We start from the raw sequence: 14,759 nt of genomic DNA on the forward strand, positions 1-14,759 counted from the left end.
GGAAACCTGGGACACTATTACACCGTTGGTGGAGTTGTGAACTCATACAACCTTTCTGGATAGAAATTTGGAACTATGCCCAAAAGGCAACAAAAATTAACATACCCTTTGACCCAGCAATACCACTACTGAGTCTATACCCTGAAGAGATGATGACAAAGGGTAAAAACATCACTTGTACAAAAATAGTCATAGCAGCCCTGTTTGTGGTGGCAGAGAATTGGGAATCAAATAAATGTCCTTCAATTGGGGAATGGTTTAGCAAACTGTGGTTTATGTATGTCATAGAACACTATTGTTCTATTAGAATCCAGGAGGGGTGGGAATTCAAGGATGCCTGGAGGAATTTGCATGAACTGATGATGGTTGAGATGAGCAGGACCAGAAAAACACTGTACACCATCACAGCACCATGGGGGTTATATTCAACCTTGATGGACTCGCTCATTCCATCAGTGCAACATTCAGGGACAATTTTCAGCTGTCTCCAATTGAGAATACCATCTGTATCCAGATAAGGAGCCATGGAGTTTGAACAAAGTTCAGGAACTTTTCCCTTTAATTTAGAAAATAAAACAGATATCTTATTGTCTGCTCTTATTATCTCTAGGACTTTTTGTTTCTTCCTTAAGGATGTGATTTCTCTCATCACACCCAATTTGGATCAAGGTACAACATGGAAATAAAGTAAAGACTGAAAGATTGCTTTCTGTGGGGGTTGGGGGAGGGAAGTAAGATTGGGGGAAAAATTGTAAAACTCAAAAACTCAATTAAAATCTTTAATTAAAAAGAAAAAAGAAGTGTAGCTTGCAGTGACCTGGAATCAAGAAGACTTGACTTCAAATCTATTCTCAGATACCTACAAGCTTCTAGACCTTGGCATGTAACTGAACCCCAATCACCTCCAAAAAGAAAAAGAAATCCTGTTTGTCTAGTCTATATGGAGAAGAGAAATATATGAGACTGGAAAGAGAGGTGCTTCCAGATTGGGATACACTTTGGTTGCCAGGCAGACTAGTTTCATCTTGATCTTGATTATTTGAAGTAATAGGATGCTTTTGAAATTTATTGTGCAGGGGAGTGATATGACCATATTTGGTCCTTTCCTGGTGATCTGACTTTCCTTTTTACAAGGAAGAGATTCATAGAAATTATTTAGACTTCAGTTTTCAGATTAATTCAACAACGACTTATTAAGCATGAACAATGGGAAAGGCACTTTAGGAATACAAAGTCACAATCTCTTTTTCTTTCTTGTTTTGAATATATTTTTTTTATTCTCTAATTCTAGGTCATTATTCTCTTCTGCTTCTTCAAATCCTTTTTCTTCTTTTTTTTGACTTTAGTTTCTTTTTCCTTTCATATAAATATCTTTTTCATTCCTTAGGGTATCCTGGAAAAGGAAGATATGTTCCTTTGAGTCCTTTACCTTGACTTTGAGAAGGTCACAAGTTTGCACTTTGAGTGCAGACAACAGCTAGCTATTGTAGACAAATACCAAACAAGCTTATTTGATTGAAATTTTCATTCATCAATATATTACAGATAGGTTGTATTGGCTATTGCCTTAAGAACCAATTGAGTAGGGTTCACAGTGTCAAAGAACCTTCATTTTCATTCAATTTCATCTGTTTATCTCAGGTCTTGAGATTCACTTGGACATTACATGAGGAATCATACAATCACAGGATTTTGAGAGTTGGAAGGGCCCTAAGCAATCGTCTTGTCCAAGTTCTACCTAAAAGTAATCCCTGTTATAACAAGTGATCATTCATCATTTACTTGAAGAATTTTAAGGAGGGCCAACTCACCACTTCTCAAGGTAACTATTTCCACTTTTGATCAGCTCTTATTGTCAGTGGTGAAGTGTATAGAGTCCTGGGTCAGGAAGACCTGAGTTCAAATTTGACCTTAGATACTTATGGGCTATGTGATTCTGGGCAAGTCAATTATCCCTGTTTGACTCAGTTTCCTCATTGTAAAATGAATTTCAGAAGAAAGTAGTAAACAACTCTAGTATCTCTGCTAAGAAAACCCCAAAATGGGCCACAAAAAGTCAGAAGTGACTGATACAACCAAACAACAGCAAAACCAACAAATTTACTAGGAAGTTTTTCTACAAAATCAAAACAAAAATTTCCTCTTTTTACATTTTGTCCTTTGATCCTGGTTCTGTTCTTTGGAACTAAAAAGAATAAATATAATTCACTGGTTATCCCTTTAAGTACTTATACACAGCCACCATGTCCTCAAATCCCATGCATTTTTTTCTCCATGCTAAATATTCATATTTCCTTCAAAATTGTTTTGTATAATAAAAGCTTGATGTCCTCCACCATCATGGTTGTCTTTTCTTTGATCCTCTTTAGATTATCAAAACTCTCCTTACACTCAAGAACAAGAAACTCTGGATGAGGTCTGACAAATTTAGAATACAGAGTCATTATTATTTCCTATTCTTGGATATTGTTATTAGTCATATATCACCAAGTGATATATGTAACATCAAGAAAATAAATTAATTTATTTAAAGACTCAAAAAAAACCTCGACAATAAAAATCCCAAACAAATGAACAATAGTTAGAAGAATAAATTTCATAGCATTTCAACATTACTTTAAAAACTTTATCTCCCGGGGTGGCTAGGTGGCACAGTGGATAAAGCACTGGCCCTGGAGTCAGTAGTACCTGTGTTCAAATCTGGTCTCATACACTTAATAATTACCTAGCTGTGTGGCCTTGGGCAAGCCACTTCACCCCATTTGCCTTGCAAAAACCTAAAAAAAACAAAACAAAACAAACAAAAAAACCCAACTTTATCTCCCATCCACATCTCATACCCTATAGCAACATAAGGTCAAAAAGGTGTACAGAATTTAGACATAAAATGTAATACCATAGACCAATTAACAGACCAAGAAACACTCCATTTGTCAGATCTATGGAAAGGGGAGAAATTTTTGACCAAGCAAGAAATAGAATATATTATAAATCACAAAATAGATGATTTTGACTATATTAAATTAAAAAGTTTTTGCACTAATAAAACCTATGCTAACTAAATTAGAACAAAAATAGAAGGATGGGGAGCAATTTGCCCAGCCAGAGGTTCTAAAAAAAGTCACTTCTGAAACATATATATGTATATATATATATATATGTATATATATATATATATATATATGTATGTATATGGAGAGAGAGAGAGAGAGAGAGAATTGTATCAAGTTTATATGGTTACAAGTCATTCCCCAATTGATAAATGCTCAAAGAATATGAGTAGACAAATGAAGATATTAAAGCTATGTATATATATATAAATATATATGTATAAAATCATATGAAAAAAGCTCCAAATCATTACTGATTAGAAAAAATGCATCTATGTGGTATCACCTCACACAGCTAAGATCAGTGTTGGAGAGGTTGTGGGAGGATTGGGACATTACTATATTATGGAACTGATCCAATCATTATGGAGAGCAATATGGAGCTATACCCAAAGAACAATAAAACTGTTCATACTCTTTTACTCAGTAATTCCAATACTAGTCCTATATCCAGAAGAAATTATAAAAATGGGAAAAATTCCATATGTTCCAAAATATTCAGAACAACTCATTTTGTAGTGGCAAGAAATTGGAAAACGAGAGAATGCCATCAATTGGGGAATGATTGAACAGGTTATAGTATATGAATATTATGGAATACTATTATTCTATAACAAATCATGAATGGTTGGACTCTAGAGAAGCATGGAATGAATTTCAGGAACTGATGCTGAGCAAAGGAGCAGAACTGAGAAAAAATTGTACACATTAACAACAACACTGTGAATTGATCAGCTTTGGTGGATGCAGTTCCTTTCTGCAATTCAGAGAGCTAGAAAACCCTAGGAGACTGACTAGAGACAATGCTATACCTATCCAGAGGAAGAAAAACAAAAGAAAATAAAACAACACCAGAAAAAACCCCAAAGAATCTGACTGAATACCACATTCACTTTTTAAAAAAATTTCTTATATATTTCTTTCCTATCTCATGGTTTTCTTTCTTTTCCCTTAATCCTAATTCCTTATATTGATAATGACTAATCTGTAAATCTGCTAAACACAAATGTATATGTACAACATTCAGCTAAATGTTTGCCACTGAGGGGAGGGAGATGGGAAGGGAGGGTGGAAGTAAATTATGTAACTTATACACATACATATACACGTGGATGAATATTGAAAAACTTTCATAACATGTAATTAGAAAAATAAAATAAAATATCATTTAAAAAATACTATGTTCCCTGGATCTCATTGCCTCTGGGAAATATATTTACTCTAATTGCATATTCAAGAGATTGAGCTTGTAACAACTTTAATTGACTAAGAAATGTTTCTTTGATCTAGCCAAGGTGGCAGAGAGAAGACAGGCACAGTTCTAAAGTCTCCTGATCTTTCCCCATCTATGATATGAAACAAACCTCTTAACAGAAATCCAATCCACAAAACCCAGAAAGAAAAGCCAGGAGAAAGAACATCTCCCTCATGATTTGTCTTCTGCAGCTGTGGTTGAGTCCGGGTGCAGAGGATAGATCAGCCTCAGATCAGCCTGATTAGCAGTGGGGTTGGAGCCCTGGGAGCCTGAGGGCCGGAGAGCCAGACCTGCTTGATCAGCAGTCATGGGGCTAGAATTCGGGGCTTGGGTCTACTAGGGAGCAGAGGGATTGGTGTTGGCGCTGACCATCTGGAGCTTGCCGACAGGGCTGGGGGGGGGGGGGGGCGGAGTTCATGTGCAGGAGAGCTGCAGACACCATTCCTGGGTTCCTCTGGTATGAGGAACTCCTAGTCCATGCCTCCATTATGGCTGAGGCCTCTTCCCAGAACAAATATAATTACAGACTACTTCTGTCCCAAGCACAGGTGTGTGTGAGTAGAAGAACTAGCCCAGCTGACAATAGGGAGAAGGATGACCTCACCCCAGGGTATCACTGATTGAAGACAAAAGTATTTAACAGGGGCGGCTAGGTGGGGTAGTGGATAAAGCACAGGCTTTGGTACCTGGGTTCAAATCTGGTCTCAAACACTTAATAATTACCTAGCTGTGTGGCCTTGGGCAAGCCATTTAACCCCATTTGCCTGGCAACCTAAAAAAACAAACAAAAAACAAACAATCAAACAAAAAAAGTATTTAACAGCTTCAATTGCTCCCTCCAGGCTAAGGGAGTAGGCCTCAATCAAGGTCACAGACACTCCAGAGAAAGCAACAAGCACCTCCCATTGGCCAGCCAGAAAAATTGCACTCAGTGAGTAAAGCCTCTAGGAATCCCAACACCAAACCTCTGTGAACTGGCCCCTCCTCAACTCAAGGTTTTAGCAAAATGAAGGTCAGCAGAAAGGTAGATCCATAGAAAAATTCTTGGAAGGAAAAGACCCTAACTCAGAGAGAACTTGAACCTCTGAGGAGAATATAATCTGGTCCCCAGCACAGAAATATTTCCTTGAAGAAATCAGGAAGGAGTTTAGAAATCAATTGGAAAATTTGGGAGTGACAATTAACACCTTGCAACAAGAAAACAAATCATTGGAAAATGTAATTGGACAAATACAAAATGAGAATAATTTTCTCAGATCCTCAATTGGACAAATATAAAATGAGAATAATTCTCTCAGATCCTCAATTGGGCAAATTCAAAAAAGAAAATAATTCTCTCAAAACTTCAATTGATCAAATGGAAAGCTCTTTCTTTTTTTTTTCTTTTGTATTTTTAGATTTTTGCAAGGCAAATGGGGTTAAGTGGCTTGCCCAAGGTCACACAGCTAGGTAATCGTTAAATGTCTGAGACCGGATTTGAACCCAGGTACTCCTGACTTCAGGGCCAGTGTTTTATCCACTATGCCACCTAGCTGCCCCTGGAAAGCTCTTTCAAAAGTAGAATTGACCAACTGGAAAAGGAGTTACAAAAGGTAAATGAAGAAAACTCCTCCCTAAAAAAAAAAAGAATGGAATCTGTGGAAACTAATGACTTCACAAGACAGCAAGAGCCTGTTAAACAAAATAAAAAAATAGAAAAAATAGAAGAAAATGTAAAATACCTCATCAGCAAAACCACTGGCCTCGAGAATAGATTGAGGAGGGGCCATATGAGAATTATTGGACTTCTTGAAAACATTGAAGAGGAAAAAAAAAAAAGCCTGGCTTAATATTACAGGATCTTATGATGGAAAATTGTCCTGATATCATGGAGTACCTGGGTTCAAATCTGGTCTCAGCCACTTAATAATTACCTAGCTGTGTGGCCTTGGGTAAGCCACTTAACTCCATTTGCCTTGCAAAAACCTTAAAAAAATGAAAGAAATGTTTCTTTGACAGGAGAGTAATTCACTTACTGAACTATTTCTATTGCAATTATTATTATTATATAATTGCTATTACTGTTCTAGCAGCAAATCTAATGCTGTCCAAACTAGGAACTGTGAAATACAGTAAGAATTTGTTAAGCTGAATTCCTGATCATATTGATTTAAAAGTTCATCCATTTGGAATAGGATGAATATCCTGCTACTTCCACAAAGTTTCAGGTTGTAAATAAAAGGTCATTTATATAGGTGAAGATGGAACTCTATGACATCAATATGGTGCTGATACCTTAAACCAGGAAGAGTTCAAACAGAGAAAGAAAATCATAGAACTATCCCTTAAATAGCAAGTTTACCTTTGCCTTCCAATTGAAACAGATGAGCAGTCCTAGGACTTTTGAACATAGTTCTTCGTGAAGTAGATTGATCTATATATCTGTGCAAGCCCATTAGATCACTGAGTCTCTTATTAAGCACCAGCACCATGCTGAACTCCGTGACTGCAGCAGACACCCTTAATTTTCACAGGAAAATGTCAAATTAGCTTGTTGGAATAAACCTCACTCTTTGTTGAAATTAATATAGATTTGTACAGCCTTTTAGTTCTGAATGTTGAATTATTTATCAAATTCTTCTTTCTCATTTCTTTCTATTCCTTTTTTCTAATTCCATATTTAGAGGGGAATTTTGAATAAACTAATAATATATTAAACCAGCATCTCACATCCTCGCTATACCAAGATAAGATCAAAAAGGATACAAGATTTAGACATAAAAACAATATTTTAAGCAAAATAGAAGATCAAGGAGTAGTATACCTGTCAGATCTATGGTAAAGGAAGAAGTTTGTGACCAAGGAAGAGATGGAGAACATCATTATAAATGAACTAGATAATTTTGATTACATTAAATTAAAAAGCTTTTGCATGGACAAAACCATTGTAACCAAAGTCAAAAGAAATTGGGAATCAATTTTTACAGCTAATATTTCTGACAAAGGGCTCATTTCTAAAATATATAGGAATCTATTTCAAATTTATTTTAAAAAAAGCCATTTACCAATTGACAAATGGTCAAAGGATATGGGGAGGCAATTTATAGATGAGGAAATCAAAGTGATCCATAGTCATATGAAAAGTTACTCTAAATTATTAGTTATTATAGAAATGCAAATTAAAGAGTCTCTGAGGTATCACCTCACACCTCTCAGGCTGACCAATATGACCAGAAAAGACAATGATCAATTTTGGAAGGGATGTGGGAAATCTGGGACACTAATGCATTGTTGGTGGAGCTGTGAAATGATCCAAACTTTCTGGAGAGGAATCTGGAATTATGCCTAAAGGGCAATAAAAACCCTTTGATCCAGCAATAGCACTACTAGATCTATATCCTGAATCGATTATGAAAAAGGGTAAAAACATCACCTGTACAAAATTTTTCATAGCAGCCCTTTTTGTGGTGGCAAAGAATTGGAAATTAAGTGAATGTCCTTCAATTGGGGAATGGCTTAACAAACTGTGGTATATGTATGTCATGGAACACTATTGTTCTATTAGAAACCAGGAGGGATGGGAATTCAGGGAAGCCTGGAAGGATTTGCATGAACTGATTCTGAGCAAGATGAGCCAGACCAGAAAAACATTGTACACCCTGGCAGCAACATGGGGGTGATCAGCAAACTTGATGGACTTATTCATTCCATCATTGCAACAATCAGGGACAATTTTGGGTTATCTGTGGTGGAGAATGCTATCCCTATCCAGAAAGAGAATTATGGAGTTTGAATGAAGACCAAAGACTATTATTACCTTCAATTTAGAAAAAAACCCCATTATTTTGTTGTGTAGTTTTGCTCTCTCTTGTACTTTATTTTTCTTACTTGGCAATATGATTTCTCTCCCATCACATTCAACTTGGATCAAGGTGTATCCTGGAAACAATGTGAGGAATGACAGACTGCCTTCTGTGGGGGTGGGGGTGGGGGAGGGAAGCAGGAATGGGGGTAAAATTGTAAAACTCAAAATAAAATCTTTCCTTAAGAAAAAAATAAACTAATAATATAATAAGCCCTGTGTACCTTTGAGAAGAACATCCCTCTTATCTCAAACCCCAAACCTCCATTCTTTAAAGGGCTCCAGATTCTGTCCTCTTTCTATAACTATTTTAATTGAGTTTAAGGAAACACTATGTTTTTTTTTTTTTATTAACTCTCATCGAAGTCTACATTGGACAAAATTTGCCTGGGTTCATTCTTACTGCATTCTATGATATCCCCTCTGTCACTAGGAAGAACCCAGAGAACTCTAAAACAATGAAAGTCAAAAATCCTTTAGATATTTGGACATCCATGGGAACTGTGAGTTTTGGCCAAGATTTGTCTTATCAAAACCCATTCTTCTAACCATCACCAAATCGAGGCAAAAAAAAGAAAAGGAAAAAAATACCTGAAATGGATGCATACTGGAGAATAGCAACCAAATTTGAGAGGAACTAAAATATTCATATTCCAGTGTGCCCATAGTAGCAAACAGAGTAATATTTGAGAGTGTGTATGTGCTAACCAAAAAAAAAAAAAAAAAAAAAAAAAAAAGAAAGAAAGATAAAGAAAAGAGAAAGCATTGCATTCCTGGAACTCATGGGTTGAATACTGGTTACTCACCCCATCCTAAATTCCTTTCTTCTAAGTCTGCTGGAATTGTCATACCAGATAGCTATCAGACATTCCTGTCCCACAGTCACATCTCAGGTCCCAACATCTACCTGCTCCCTAGAGGGATCTACTCATTTTCACAAAAAATACCCTTTTCTCTTTTAGATTGAGAAAGTGCTCACATACATAGAGGGAGAGAATCCATGGCACCTGTTATCTTATAAATTCCCACCTCAGCATGGTTTCCTTTGTATTTTTTTTTTGTGAAGCTAAGCATACTTCATGATCTCTTTTTCCCTTTTTGTGAGGGTTGTTGTACAGCATAATATCAGATAATGCCTTTCTCTCATTCTTCATCATTACAAACATGAAATTGGACCTATTATCCTATTCAGAGCTACATGGTAAGAGAAGAATATAGATTGTCATTTGGTCCTGGGAACAGTTTTCTGGAATCATGATCCATTTTCAGAGTTATCTTTTTTGTTTTTGTTTTTGTCAACCACAATGGCCCTAGGTTAACTCCTTTTCTTTTTTTTAAACAGCCTTCCATTACAAAAAGGTGAATTATTCCTTCCAAATCTCTTGAAGAAAGTGACTTTTTTGTATCAAAAATTTATGTTGATATAGAATGCCTTGAAACAGAAGAGCTGTCATAGGCATCAAGCAAAGCAACAATCACTTATTAAGTGCTGTGTCCAGCTCTTTCCTAAATTCTAGAGATGCATATCCAATAAAAAGAGAGACTGTCACTGCCTTGGAGAAACTTGCATTTTAATAAGGAAAGACAGTATATACAGAAAAGAAGCTGGAGGTTGGAACATAGAGAAGGTATTTATTTAAGGGCATGGTGGTTAAGTCAAGAGAACCAAAAGTGCAGTTTGGAAGGGAATGAAAAATGTCTGGACTGGTCCCATTCCCAAAATGGAAACCCCAGAAAGAATTCACCAATGGGAAAAATGGTGGTACAGCATTTGGTGGAAGGAACTCCAGGCTGAGAAGACCCCAGGCACTGAAGGAAGTTCAAAGGTAAAATCACAGGTGAATGATGACATTGAAAGTCAGAGTAAAAAGTAGTCTTCTTTTTATTATAACATTAAATAAATTCTTGGAGGCATCTACTTCTCATCTTGGAGATTTGTGATAACATTTTCATTTCAAAGGTGAGTGATTTATTTGTTGATAATGAGTAATAGAGATGTCTGACAGCATGAACCTAAAAATATACATATATCTATGTCACATATATGATATATATTTTAAGTTATGATTGATTGAATATATCAATCACTTTTCCACACCCCAAAGGGAGTGATAAGATGCTATTATATTACTAGCTGTGAATGTACCTCAGTTGTTCACTAGGTATGAGAAAGACCTAATTATTGACCTAGGGGATGATAAGAAATTTGTTCAGATTGGCTGAAATATTTTATTATCTATTCTGAGCCAGTTTAAAACCGATGAGAGAGTTGAAATAAGGAGATTTGGATTCCTGATACAGGAGGGAAAAAAGACCATTCTAGCTAAACCCCTGAGAAGGAATTACTTGGGGGAAAGGAGGAGGGCATGCCTTTATCTCCCCTTTTCCCACAGAACTTAGTGAAATTTGAAGAGAGTGAAGGATTTTGAATCTTACAACTTGTTTCTGGCCATATTAACAGAATCATTATTAGAAATTATGTCAGTGTTTGCAAATACAAACTTGATGTAGATTTAAGGCTCTACAAAGAACTGATTGGGTGAGGTAGGGTAATGAACCCTACTGAAAATGTCTTGAAGGACATCATCAAAATATCTTTCATGATTTATGAATTTCCATTTTTGTTAATTCTAAACTTGAGCTTTCTCTTGAATGCTTATATGGGAAATTCATAAACATTTTGAGGGATATTATTTGTTTTGGTCTTTTCTATCTCTTTTCAGTAAATATTTCTTTATAAAGGCTAATCTGATGTCAATTTGCTAAATGATACTAGGTACTAATCACTGGGATAACCAATAATATAAGGGAGATACAACTCTAACTGGCAATTAAGTAATACAGGGGAAAGCACATTAGAATGAGAAGTTAAGCTAAAAAGTCTTTAAAATACACTCATTACCTCCTAGGAATAACTCAGGAACCTGAAGGGGAGATACATATAGTTGATTTTGCTTAGGGAAACCTAACTCATCAATGCAGGTGGGGATTGAGATAAGGATCCCCCAGAGTCTATATGTACTACACAATAGAAACACACATACATACTACTATAGGTTTTTATTTTTTAAATTTGTCACTCACCATATATTCTTTTAATTTACTTATTCTGAAGCAAAAGGGGGAAATTTCATGGAGTCTATTTTTAAATAATTACTTATTAAGTAATTCCTCTAATGTTATTTTTCTTTCTTTTTCTTCTAGATTTTATATAGTTCAGATACAGGATGACTTCACCTGGTCTTCACTTATTTTCCTTTAGCCAGTCCTAAAGGCAGGGACTCTTGACTTTCTCTGCCTTCTCTTTGTTTGTAATGACCAACTTGTACAGGTACCTGCTGCTGTGCATATTAAACTTGATATAATGTTTGTTTTTCTCAATCTTGACATGTTTGGCATCCTTTCACCTGGTTGTGATAATTATATCTTTGATTTCCTTGACTTTGTTGGGGTGTAGGAATAATGCACCGCATAGGCAGCCTGTAACTCAAGCCCACTGCCAAGCAGCTGAGAAAGTTAGAAAAGCATCCATGTTTTTTCTACTTTTTCCTGTTCTGTATCCTATGATGGCCTTCGCAAACACATAGTAATAATGAAGGCAATGTCAATATTTCCCAAGGAATCCATTTTCAGAATATAAAACACATATGTCTATTTTTCTTTTTTTAAAAATAATTTTATTGATATTTTTAAAATCTTCCTCCTCTAACTTTCCCCTAACAAAGAAGCATATTTAAATAAAGTAAACCAAGAGATCACATTGACCATATCTATTACCCTAGACCTCATTATTTACTTATGGTCAATTATCTCTGATGAAAGGAGGAAGGTATACGTCTTCCTTGGTGTTGTGAAGAACTTAACTCCCTCAGTGTTCTTTTCCTTAACGTTAAGTTGCAGTTTAGTGTAAATTGTTTCCTTGGTTCTACTTACCTCTTAATTCCATTTCTGGGAGTGTCATATACAATTATGCAAAGTTAGTCTAAAAAACTCTTTTATATTTGTTTTTTGTATGAAACACTCCATATGGTTCACTCAGAAAATATGAAGGGTATGATCTTTTTTCCTAGTATCAATGGGAGTGAGAATATGGGAGAAACTTTATTATTCCCATTTAATTGATGAGGAAATTTGAGACTCAGAAAGGTTAATGTTATAACTAGAAAGTAAAAGACCTGAGATTTAAACTTATATTTTCCTCAAAAAAGACCAGTATTTTTTCTATTCTACTGCATAATCTTTCTATATTGTAAATTGAAAGCATCTTTATAGGTCATAGTTATATGACAACAAAAAAAGAATAATCAAAAGTTGTTAGTTATGTCAGATTATCCCTCTAAAATAATCTTGATGAAACATTTACTAATTGGGAATTCATTTTATGAACATTCCCTATGTCAATTGAAGTTAGGTAAGAAGGGGAAAAAGAAATAAGAAAAGGACATAAAATCAAGCATTGGAAAAACAGAACTTTAAATATGTGGCCCTATAGATGAGAGACCAAAAGCTTGTGTCATGGTTGAACATAGAAGGAAATAGGGAATAAAAATAAAAAAAAAATTGGTAAACAATTATATTGGAGAAAATGATGTGAATCATTTTATGACTTGCATTTTATAACTTGCTGCACTTTTCTATCATTCATTAATCCTTGCTGAACCTCTGTGGGGAAGGGTAAGAAAGAACACAGTGATCATGTTTTGCTCCAGGATATTGATGAATCCTTCCTCAAATTGGATCTTGTCCATCATCCTATCTATCTTGGACAGATGCAAATGGACAATGAGTAAGATGTACAATTTAACAGGATATGGAAAGCAGTCTGGGTTGTTTTGGGAAAGTCACCTAATTCCTTTAATGACCCCAAATTTCTCCTTAAAACAAAGGCCCAACTTTTTTTATTTGAATTGTCTTGTGATATTTTTGTATATCTCCAACTAATAGAGCACAAGTTTTTGAAGAATATACTATACCACACAGAAGGCAGTTGGTTGGTATCAATACTGCAACATTTACCAAATCAGAAATTACAACTGGAAATTGAAATAAAGAATACAAACACACACATATATCATATATTCATACATATATACTCACATATATATGCAGAAATGTATTACCATCATATATATCTGATTTAGATATATGCACACATAATTTCCCATTTTATATAGAATATTGATGGAAAATTTCATATATGTATATATCTGTGTGTGTGTGTGTGTGTGTGTGTGTGTGTGTGTGTGTGTATGTGTGTCTGTGTATCTATCTAAAATGGAAATGGAAGATGGTAGACTGGTTATGTGACAAGAACAATTGATTATTTCATTATAGCCAATGTCAAAAGAATGCAAAGAAGTCTCCTAGTACTTTGGCTGGACCCTTAAATGAACCCTGGAGAACAACGAGATTGAAAAACATTAAGGTGACTTGTTGTATAGGGTTACTCATAGTAGGCAGTTAGTAAGTAAATACTTGTTTTTAATTAGGTTCGTTTCCATGGAATTGAATTCTATAGTTTAATGAACTATTTTGTTAGCTTTTGGGTCTGCCACTAGGGCCTCTTTATTCAGCTGCTGCTGCAAGCAGACATCTTGAATGATTGATCCAAAAGTATGTTACTAAAGAGTTTTTTGCTGGGATGAACAACTTTTGCTTCAATGATAGAGTTAGAGGTAAAGTGAAAGCAGCACAATCATGTGTCTAGATTTTGCGTTTATGGTTGGATTGAGTCATTTCCATCTGTGTACTTGGATTTGGAAACCTGTTTTTCTAAGAAATCATTGCTTTATTCTCAGCATCAGTGCTTTCTCCTGTCATTGTGTTTTGTTGAGGTGAGGTGGGGTTCAGCATTAGTTTTTACTTACCGGTGTGTAGTGAGGTGTCTTCTGATGAGACATGGCATTAGAAATGGCACTAACCTCTTTACTAGCCATTAGGGATTGCCTCAGCAGTCTTAGTTTTTCTTGGTAAGCTATTTATAGCAAACTAAGAGCCCTTCAGATCTCTGGAGACTCCTACATCACAATTGACTTGCTAGGACAAAATGACAACATAATCCATTTTGTCATTGGCGTTAACAGAGAATTTAGTTACTTTTGAAATTTTGGACTTATACATATAGAACTTATCCTTCTGCTGAAAGTATCTCCCATCTGTATTTTTAAACACCATTTACTGACTCAGATTTACCATTACAGCAAATGAGTTGTCATGAATTTTGCATTATTGTGATCATCCTTAAGCATCTTTGCATACCTTTTCAGCTCTAGAGATAGCATTATTTACATATTTATTCAATATATCTTAAAAAGGAGATACAAACTTGAGCCAGGAACTCATTTATACTATAGTCTTGATAGGAAAGCATAGGGATATATAAATGGAATAGTTCACATACTGATTGCAAAAATTCAATAGGATGAGCTATGGCATAGATAAATCCTTAGAAAGAAAGATTTAAAGGATGGAGGGCAAGAAACCAAGGGAAGCTGTTTTTCCAGGTGGAAGGGAACCAGATTATTGAGTGTCTTTCCTAATCTATTTTCTTTCC

At 35.4% G+C, this 14,759-nt stretch overlaps 2 long non-coding RNA genes across 2 annotated transcripts in view; one reads left to right on the plus strand and one right to left on the minus strand.

The window, feature by feature from the left end:
• LOC141517722 (uncharacterized) overlaps positions 1–2,081 on the plus strand; it is an 80,481-nt gene extending 78,400 nt beyond the window's left edge. The window contains exon 5 of the long non-coding RNA XR_012476965.1: positions 1,642–2,081. This is a non-coding gene — a long non-coding RNA (uncharacterized LOC141517722). The remainder of the gene's footprint in view (positions 1–1,641) is intronic.
• LOC141517723 (uncharacterized) lies at positions 1,286–14,152 on the minus strand. Its single transcript, XR_012476966.1, has 3 exons — positions 14,074–14,152; positions 6,707–6,864; positions 1,286–1,393 (listed from the first exon to the last, which is right to left on the minus strand). It is a non-coding gene; the product is annotated as an uncharacterized LOC141517723 (long non-coding RNA).
• Between the last annotated feature and the right edge of the window lie 607 nt (positions 14,153–14,759).

Source organism: Macrotis lagotis, chromosome 3, assembly GCF_037893015.1.
Source record: "Macrotis lagotis isolate mMagLag1 chromosome 3, bilby.v1.9.chrom.fasta, whole genome shotgun sequence".
Classification (NCBI taxonomy): Eukaryota; Metazoa; Chordata; class Mammalia; order Peramelemorphia; family Peramelidae; genus Macrotis; species Macrotis lagotis.